Source organism: Aegilops tauschii, chromosome 3, assembly GCF_002575655.3.
Source record: "Aegilops tauschii subsp. strangulata cultivar AL8/78 chromosome 3, Aet v6.0, whole genome shotgun sequence".
In the NCBI taxonomy this organism is placed as follows: domain Eukaryota; kingdom Viridiplantae; phylum Streptophyta; class Magnoliopsida; order Poales; family Poaceae; genus Aegilops; species Aegilops tauschii.
The window spans coordinates 171,624,314-171,634,811 of record NC_053037.3 but is presented as its reverse complement, the minus strand read 5'-3'; positions in this window follow the sequence as shown (position 1 = coordinate 171,634,811).

The following is a 10,498-nucleotide window of genomic DNA, read 5'->3' as shown; positions in this document are numbered from 1 at the left end:
AGATCATCGTGGAACATGTGGGAGCCAACATGGGTATCCAGATCCCGCTGTTGGTTATTGACCGGAGAGGCGTCTCGGTCATGTCTGCATGTCTCCCGAACCCGTAGGGTCTACACACTTAAGGTTCGGTGACGCTAGGGTTGTAGAGATATTAGTATGCGGAAAACCGAAAGTTGTTCGGAGTCCCGGATGAGATCCCGGACATCACGAGGAGTTCCGGAATGGTCCGGAGGTGAAGAATTATATATAGGAAGTCAAGTTTCGGCCACCGGGAAAGTTTCGGGGGTCACCGGTATTGTACCGGGACCACGGGAAGGGTCCTGGGGATCCACCGGGTGGGGCCACCTATCCCGGAGGGCCCCATGGGCTGAAGTGGGAAGGGAACCAGCCCCTAGTGGGCTGGGGCGCCCTCCATGGGCCTCCCCCTGCGCCTAGGGTTGGAAACCCTAGGGGTGGGGGGCGCCCCACCTGACTTGGGGGGCAAGTTTCCCCCCTGGCCGCCGCCCCCCCCTTGTAGATGGGATCCAGGGCCGGCGCCCCCTCCCAGGGGGCCTATATATAGTGGGGGGGAGGGAGGGCAGCAGCAGGACAGCCCCTGGCGCCTCCCTCTCCCCCCTGCAACACCTCTCCCTCTCGCAGAAGCTTGGCGAAGCCCTGCCGAGATCCCGCTACTTCCACCACCACGCCGTCGTGCTGCTGGATCTCCATCAACCTCTCCTTCCCCCTTGCTGGATCAAGAAGGAGGAGACGTCGCTGCTCCGTACATGTGTTGAACGCGGAGGTGCCGTCCGTTCGGCACTCGGTCATCGGTGATTTGGATCCCGGCGAGTACGACTCCATCAACCCCGTTCATTGGAACGCTTCCGCTCGCGATCTACAAGGGTATGTAGATGCACTCCTTTCCCCTCGTTGCGAGTATACTCCATAGATGGATCTTGGTGATGCGTAGAAAAAATTTTTAAATTCTGCTACGATCCCCAACAATAGAGAATACATGAACTCCTCAAACTACGGTCATCACCGGGAGTGGTCCCGATTATTGTCACTTCGGGGTTGCCGGATCATAACACATAGTAGGTGACTATAGACTTGCAAGATAGGATCAAGAACTCACATATATTCATGCAAACATAATAGGTTCAGATCTGAAATCATGGCACTCGGGCCCTAGTGACAAGCATTAAGCATAGCAAAGTCATAGCAACATCAATCTCAGAACATAGTGGACACTAGGGATCAAACCCTAACAAAACTAACTCGATTACATGATAAATCTCATCCAACCCATCACCGTCCAGCAAGCCTACGATGGAATTACTCACGCACGGTGGTGAGCATCATGAAATTGGTGATGGAGGATGGTTGATGATGATGATGGCGACGGAATCCCCTCTCCGGAGCCCCGAACGGACTCCAGATCAGCCCTCCCGAGAGAGATTAGGGCTTGGCGACGGCTCCGTATCGTAAAACGTGATGAATCCTTCTCTGTGATTTTTTTCTCCCCGAACGTGAATATATAGAGTTGGATTTGAGGTCGGTGGAGCTCCAGGGGGCCCATGAGGTAGGGGGCGTGCCCAGGGGGTAGGCGCGCCCCCACCCTCGTGGACAGGGTGTGGGCCCCCTGGCCTTGATTCTTTCGCTAGTATTTTTATTAATTCCAAAAAAAATCTCCGTTGATTTTCAGGTCATTCCGAGAACTTTTATTTCTGCACAAAAATAATACCATGGCAATTCTGCTGAAAACAGCGTCAGTCCGGGTTAGTTCCATTCAAATCATACAAGTTAGAGTCCAAAACAAGGGCAAAAGTGTTTGGAAAAGTAGATACGTCAGAGACGTATCAACTCCCCCAAGCTTAAACCTTTGCTTGTCCTCAAGCAATTCAGTTGATAGACTGAAAGTGATAAAGAAAAACTTTTACAAACTCTGTTTGCTCTTGTTGTTGTAAATATGTAAAGCCAGCATTCAAGTTTTCAGCAAATATTATGAATTAACCATATTCACAATAACATTTGGTCTCATGTTTGCTCATGTCAATGGCATATTCAACTAGTGAGCAATAATAATAAATCTCAGATGACAACACTTTCTCAAAACAATTATGATATGATATAACAAGATGGTATCTCGCTAGCCCTTTCTGAGACCGCAAAACATAAATGCATAGCACCTTTGAAGATCGAGGACTTACTAAACATTGTAATTCATGGTAAAAGAGATCCAGTCATAGTCATACTCAATATAAATTAATAGTAATGGATGCAAATGACAGCGGTGCTCTCCAGCTGGTGCTTTTTAATAAGAGGGTGATGACTCAACATAAAAGTAAATAGATAGGACCTTCGCAGAGGGAAGCAGGGATTTGTAGAGGTGCCAGAGCTCGATTTTGAAATAGAGATAAATAATATTTTGAGCGGCATACTTTCATTGTCAACATAACAACCGAGAGATCTCGATATCTTCCATGCTACTCACATTATAGGCGGTTCCCAAACAGAATGGTAAAGTTTATACTCCCCCTCCACCAACAAGCATCAATCCATGGCTTGCTCGAAACAACGAGTGCCTCCAACTAACAAGAGTCCCGGGGGAGTTTTGTTTGCAATTATTTTGATTTGATTTGCATAAAGCATGGGACTGGGCATCCCGGTGACCAGCCATTTTCTCATGAGTGAGGAGCGGAGTCCACTCCTCTTGAGAATAACCCGCCTAGCATGGAAGATACAGACAACCCTAGTTGATACATGAGCTATTCGAGCATACAAAACAGAATTTTATTTGAAGGTTTAGAGTTTGGCACATACAAATTTACTTGGAACAGCAGGTAGATACCGCATATATAGGAAGGTATAGTGGACTCATATGGAATAACTTTGGGGTTTATGGAAGTGGATGCACAAGCAGTATTCCCGCTTAGTACAAGTGAAGGCTAGAAAAAGACTGGGAAGCGACCAACTAGAGAGCGACAACAGTCATAAACATGCATTAAAATTAATGAACATTGAGTGCAAGCATGAGTAGGATATAATCCACCATGAACATAAATATTGTGAAGGCTATGTTGATTTGTTTCAACTACATGTGTGAACATGTGCCAAGTCAAGTCACTTGAATCATCCAAAGGAGGATACCACCCTATCATACCACATCACAACCATTTTAATAGCATGTTGGCACGCAAGTTAAACCATTATAAACTCCTAGCTAATTAAGCATGGCATAAGCAACTACAATCTCTAATTGTCATTGCAAACATGTTTATTCATAATAGGCTGAATCAGGAACGATGAACTAATCATATTTACAAAAACAAGAGAGGTCAAGTTCATACCAGCTTTTCTCATCTCAATCAGTCCATCATATATCGTCATTATTGCCTTTCACTTGCATGACTGAACAATGTGGATAATAATAATAGTGCACGTGCATTGGACTAAGCTGGAATCTGCAGGCATCTGACACACAGGAGAAGACAAGATAATATGGGCTCTTGGTTAATTTAACAATACTGCATATAAGAGCCACTTCAACATTTTCATTAAGGTCTTCTCCTCTCGACCCCCAAAGAAAAGAAAAGAAATAAAACTATTTACACGGGAAAGCTCCCAACAAACAAAAGAAGAACATGAAATCTTTTTGGGTTTTCTTTTAATTACTACTACAAGCAAGGAAAGTAAACTAACTAAAAGCTACAACTATTTTTTTTGTTTTTCTTAAGGTTTATCAAACACACAAGAAGAAAGCGAGAACAAGAAAATAAACTAGCATGGATAGTACAATGAAAAAGTATGAGCACCGACAACTAGCATGAGTATGTGAACATGAATGTAATGTCGGTGAGAGATACATACTCCCCCAAGCTTAGGCTTTTGGCCTAAGTTGGTCTATGGCCACGGCTGGCCCGACGGATATCCAAAGTTATAGTTGGGGTCGTACTGAGATGCAACAGTTATTGCCTCATGAGCTGCTGCTTGGAGGCGGGCTGTCTCCGTCCTCCTCTTATACTCGTTCGCCTCCTCCCTGGTTATAATAAATCTCCCTTTTGTCTGAAAGTCAAAGAAAGTAGGAGCAGGGAGAGCAACATGGAAAATGCGGCGCCTGTCAAACATTAGTCTATACTGGAGAGGTTGTTCGTTCCTCTCAATAAACTGGTGGCGAACCATAGCCTCATATCCTCGATAAGTGGGAGGCAATTCCATATCATTTTATTGTATGGGTATCTCAAGAGAATTAGCCACACGGGTTGCATAAATTCCCCCAAAAAAGTCTCCACTTAAAGCATTATTATGCAACCTCCGTGCAACAATAGCCCCCCAAGTTATATTGTTTATCTCCTAAAACAACACTTCTAAGAACACTAAGATCAGGGACACACATGTGACATGCTTCATCCTTACCATTTATGCACCTAGCTATAAACAGAGCAAAACAATGTATAGCAAGAAAATGAATGCTCCGTATGGTAGCTTGTGTTACATCTCTAGACTCCCCTACTGTAATACTAGCAAGAAAATCTCTAAACTAAGATTTGCGAGGTTCACTCATACTACCCCATTGTGGAAGTTTGCAAGCAGTACTAAAATCCTCTAAGTCCATAGTGTAAGGTCGCCCATAGATATCAAATAGGACAGTGTGAGAATTACGTGAAGATGAAAATTTGAACCTTCTCACAAAGGAATCAGTTAGGTGATAGTATGGAGGGCACTTATCTTGCATGAAGCCCTCGAGTTCTGCATTACGCACATATGCATCAAATTCCTCTTTAATTCCTGCTTGGACCATGAAATCTTCTGACGGCCATTCACAAGGCCGCACTTAAGCGTTCCTCGGTGGTTCATCGTCCGCATCGCGTATTGCGGGCCTAGGTCCTTGCTCCCTTGAAGAACCAACTTGATACATTTTCCTAAACATATTTCTTCCTCTGAAAAATTTCTGAAATTTTTAGTAACTTCGAAATAAAAGTGAACCAAACTCAACAAAATTGATAGTAACTACTCCTACAAGTGCCTAGAGACTATATCATGCATTAGAACTACTTGGGACCATATAAATTTGACATGCAAGCTCAAGAACAGGGTCACCTAGGCAGCAAAAAATTTCAATGAATAAAGCACTAGAACAAAAACTAATTGGACCATTGGAGGAGTCATATACCGAAGAACAATCCCCCAAAGCAGTTTTGTGAGTGGAGCTTTGAGCAAGGAGATCGAAAATCGCAGCAAAATGAGCTAGAACTCGTGCTTGAGCTGGTTGGTGATTTTTTTGGGAGGAAGAAGGAGTGTGTGGTGGCTGGAATAAGTGGAGGGGAGCCACCATGGGCCCACGATGCAGGGGGACGCGCCCAGGGGGAGGGCGCACCCTGGACCCTCGTGGCCAGGTGCTTGCTCCCCCTGCTGTGTTCTTAGTGCCAGATATTCTCAAATATTCTAGAAAAAAAATCATATTTCATTTTCGGGGCATTTGGAGAACTTTTATTTTCGGGGTATTTTTTTATTGCACGGACAATTTAGAAAACTGACAGTAAATACTATTTTTGCTTTATTTAATCTAAATAACAGAAAGTAAAAGAAGGGTACATAAAGTTGTGCTTTCTAACATCATCCATCTCATGCTCATCAAAAGGAATCCACTAACAAGATTGATCAAGTCTTCTTAACAAACTCATTCCGAATAACATGGAACCGGGGAAATTTCGAATAACACTATGTTACCTCAACGGGGATATGCACATCCCCAACAATAAGAATATCATATCTCTTTTTGACAGTAGGAAGAGGAAATTCAAAACCTCCAATAATAATCGATGGAATTTTTCCAATAGAATTGAAACTGTGGACTTGAGGTTGTTTCTCGGAAGGTGTACGGTATGCTCATTACCATTAACATGAAAAGTGACATTGCCTTTATTGCAATCAATAACAGCCCCTGCAGTATTCAAAAAGGGTCTTCCAAGAATAATAGACATACTATCGTCCTCAGGAATATCAAGAATAACAAAGTCAATTAAAATATTAATGTTTGCAACTACAACAGGCACATCCTCACAAATGCCGACGGGTATAGCAGTTGATTTATCGGCCATTTGCAAAGATATTTTAGTAGGTGTCAACTTATTCAAATCAAGTCTACGGTATAAAGAGAGAGGCATAACACTAACACCAGCTCCAAGATCACATAAAGCAGTTCTAACATAGTTTCTTTTAATGGAGCATGGTATAGTTGGTACTCCTGGATCTCCAAGTTTCTTTGGTATTCCACCCTTAAAAGTATAATTAGCGAGCATGGTGGAAATTTCAGCTTCTGCTATCTTTCTCTTATTTGTAACAATATCCTTCTTATACTTAGCATACGGGTTCATTTTAAGCATATCAGTCAAACGCATACGCAAAAAGATAGGTCTAATCATTTCAGCAAAGCGCTCAAAATCCTCATCATCCTTTTTCTTGGATGGTTTGGGAGGGAAAGGCATGGGTTTCTGAACCCATGGTTCTCTTTCTTTACCGTGCTTCCTAGCAACAAAGTCTCTCTTATCATAACGTTGATTCTTTGATTGTGGGTTATCAAGATCAACAACAGGTTCAATTTCTACATCATTGTTATTACTAGGTTGAGCATCAATATGAACATCATCATTAACATTATCACTAGGTTCGTGTTCATCACCAGATTGCATTTCAGCATCAGAAATAGAAATATCATTAGGATTCTCAGGTGTGTCAGCAACAGGTTCACTAGAAGCATGCAAAGTCCTATCATTTTTATTTTTCTTCCTCTTAGAAGGACTAGGTGCATCAACCTTAGTTCTCTGAGAATCCTGCTCAATTCTCTTAGGATGACCCTCAGGATACAAAGGTTCCTGAGTCATTTTACCCCCTCTAGTCATGACTCTAATAGCATTATCATTATTCTTACTATTCAATTCATTGAGCAAATCATTCTGAGCTTTAAGTACTTGTTCTACTTGAGTGGTAACCATAGAAGCATGTTTACTAATGAGTTTAAGTTCACCTTTAACTCTAGACATATAATCACCCAAGTGTTCAATCATATAAGCATTGCGTTTCAGTTGTCTACCAAAATAAGCATTAAAATCTTCTTGCTTAACCATAAAGTTATCAAACTCACCCAAACATTGGCTAGCAAACTTAGCATCAGGGATTTCAGCTTTATCATATCTATAGAGAGAGTTTACCCTTACTACCTGTGTCGGGTTATCAAGACCGTGTGCTTCTTCAATAGGTAATGAAATAAGACCATGTATTTCTTCAATAGGAGGTAAATTCTTAACATCTTCAGCTTTTATACCTTTTTCTTTCATAGATTTCTTTGCCTCTTGCATATCTTTAGGACTGAGAAATAGAATACCCCTTTTCTTCGGAGTTGGCTTAGGAGTTGGTTCAGGAAGTGTCCAATTATTTTCATTGGTCAACATATTATTCAATAGAATTTCAGCTTGATCAACAGTACTTTCCCTGAAAACACAACCAGCACAATGATCATCTCCGTCGTATCTACTTTTCCAAACACTTTTGCCCTTGTTTTGGACTCTAACTTGCATGATTTGAATGGAACTAACCCGGACTGACGCTGTTTTCAGCAGACTTTCCATGGTGTTATTTATGTGCAGAAACAAAAGTGCTCGGAATGACCTGAAACTCCACGGAACATATTTTTGGAAAATATTAAAAATACTGGAAGAAGAATCCACGTCAGGGGGCCCACACCCTGTCCACGAGGGTGGGGGGCGCACCTGCCCCCCTGGGCACGCCCCTGCCTCGTGAGCCCCCTGACGCTCCACCGACCTCAACTCCAACTCCATATATTCACTTTTGGGGAGAAAAAAAATCAGGGAGAAGGATTCATCGCGTTTTACGATACGGAGCCGCCGCCAAGCCCTAAAACCTCTCGGGAGGGCTGATCTGGAGTCCGTTCGGGGCTCTGGAGAGGGGAATCCGTCGCCATCGTCATCATCAGCCATCCTCCATCACCAATTTCATGATGCTCACCGCCGTGCGTGAGTAACTCCATCGAAGGCTTGCTGTACGGTGATGGGTTGGATGAGATTTATCATGTAATCGAGTTAGTTTTGTTAGGGTTTGATCCCTAGTATCCAGTATGTTCTGAGATTGATGTTGCTATGACTTTTCTATGCTTAATGCTTGTCACTAGGGCCCGAGTGCCATGATTTCAAATCTGAACCTATTATGTTTTCATGAATATATGTGAGTTCTTGATCCTATCTTCCAAGTCTATAGTCACCTACTATGTGTTATGATCCGGCAACCTCGAAGTGACAATAATCAGGACCACTCCCGGTGATGACCATAGTTTGAGGAGTCCATGTATTCACTATGTGTTAATGCTTTGGTCCGGTACTCTATTAAAAGGAGGCCTTAACATCGCTTAGTTTCTGCTAGGACCCCACTGCCACGGGAGGGTAGGACAAAAGATCTCATGCAAGTTCTTTTCCATAAGCACGTATGACTATATTCGGAATAAATGCCTACATTACATTGATGAATTGGAGCTGGTTCTGTGTCACCCTATGTTATGATTGTTACATGATGAACCGCATCCGGCATAATTCTCCATCACCGATCCAATGCCTACGAGCTTTTCACATATTGTTCTCCGCTTATTTACTTTTCCGTTCCTATTGTTACAATCACTACAAAACCCAAAAATATTACTTTTGCTACCATTACCGTTACTTCCATATTACTTTGCTACTAAATACTTTGCTGCAGATACTAAGTTATCCAGGTGTGGTTGAATTGACAACTCAACTGCTAATACTTGAGAATATTCTTTGGCTCCCCTTGTGTCGAATCAATAAATTTGGGTTGAATACTCTACCCTCAAAAGCTGTTGCGATCCCCTATACTTGTGGGTTATCAAGACTATTTTCTGGCGCCGTTGCCGGGGAGCATAGCTCTATTCTTTGAGTCACTTGGGATTTATATCTGCTGGTTACTATGAAGAACTTTAAAGATGCTAAGACAAAAATTTATCCCTCAACTACGAGGGGAGGTAAGGAACTGCCATCTAGCTCTGCACTTGATTCACCTTCTGTTTTGAGTAAGCTTGCGACACCTAAACCTGCTTTTGCTATTCATTCTGATATGTCGCATGTTATTGATGATGCCACTTCTGCTATGCATGATACTTATGATGAAACTACTTCTATGCTTGATACTACTATGCCACTTGGTGAATTTCTTGGTGAACAACTTGCTAGGGTTAGCGAGAATGAAATTATTAAAACTGATAATATTGAAGATAGTGATGATGAAGACTCTCCCCCTAATAAATATGAATTGCCTGTTGTGCCTGAGGGTTATGTTCTGGATGAAGAATCTGCTAGAGCCATTCTTGCTTGCAATGATAGAAGTGATCTTAAGAAGTTATTAGCTAAATGGAAGCAGCAATCTCTTAATGCTAGAATGAAACATGACCCTGCTTTTGCTACTTCACCTCTGTGTTACTGATAAGGATTATGAATTCTCTGTTGATCCTGATATAATTACTTTGGTTGAATCTGATCCTTTTTATGGATATGAATCTGAAACTGTTGTGGCACATCTTACTAAATTAAATGATATAGCCACCCTGTTCACTAATGATGAGAGAACTCGCTATGTTTATATCCTTAAAATATTTCCATTCTCATTAAAGGGTGATGCTAAGATATGGTTTAATTCTCTTGATCCTGGTTGTGTGGGTAGTCCCCAGGATATGATTTATTACTTCTCTGCTAAATATTTCCCTGCTCATAAGAAACAAGCTTCTTTAAGGGATATATACAATTTTGCGCAAATTGAAGAAGAGAGTCTCCCACAAGCTTGGGGGAGGCTTCTCCAATTACTTAATGCTTTGCCTGATCATCCTCTTAAGAAAAATGAAACACTTGATATCTTTTACAATGGACTAACCGATGCTTCGAGAGATTACCTGGATAGTTGTGCTGGTTCTGTTTTCAGGGAAAGAACACTGGATGAAGCTGAAATTCTATAGAATAACATGTTGACTAATGAAAATAATTGGACACTTCCTGAGCCAACTCCTGAGCCGATTCCTAAACCAACTCCGAAGAAGAGAGGTGTTCTATTTCTCAGTCATGAAGATATGCAAGAGGCAAAGGAATCTATGAAAGAAAAAGGTATTAAAGCTGAAGATGTTAAGAATTTACCTCCTATTGAAGAAATACATGGTCTTAATTTACTGACTGTTGAAGAAACATATGATCTTAATCCATCACCTATTGAAGAAACTCATGGTCTTGATAACCCGACACAGGTAGTAAAGGTAAATTCTCTCTATAGATTTGATGAAGGTGATATTCCTCACTATAAGTCTGCTAGACAATGCTTAGAAGAGTTTGATAATTTTACTGTCAAACAAGAAAACTTCAATGCTTATTTTGGTAGACAATTGAAATACAATTCCGATATGCTTGAGCACTTGGGTGATTATATGTATAGAGTTAAAGGTGAACTTAAA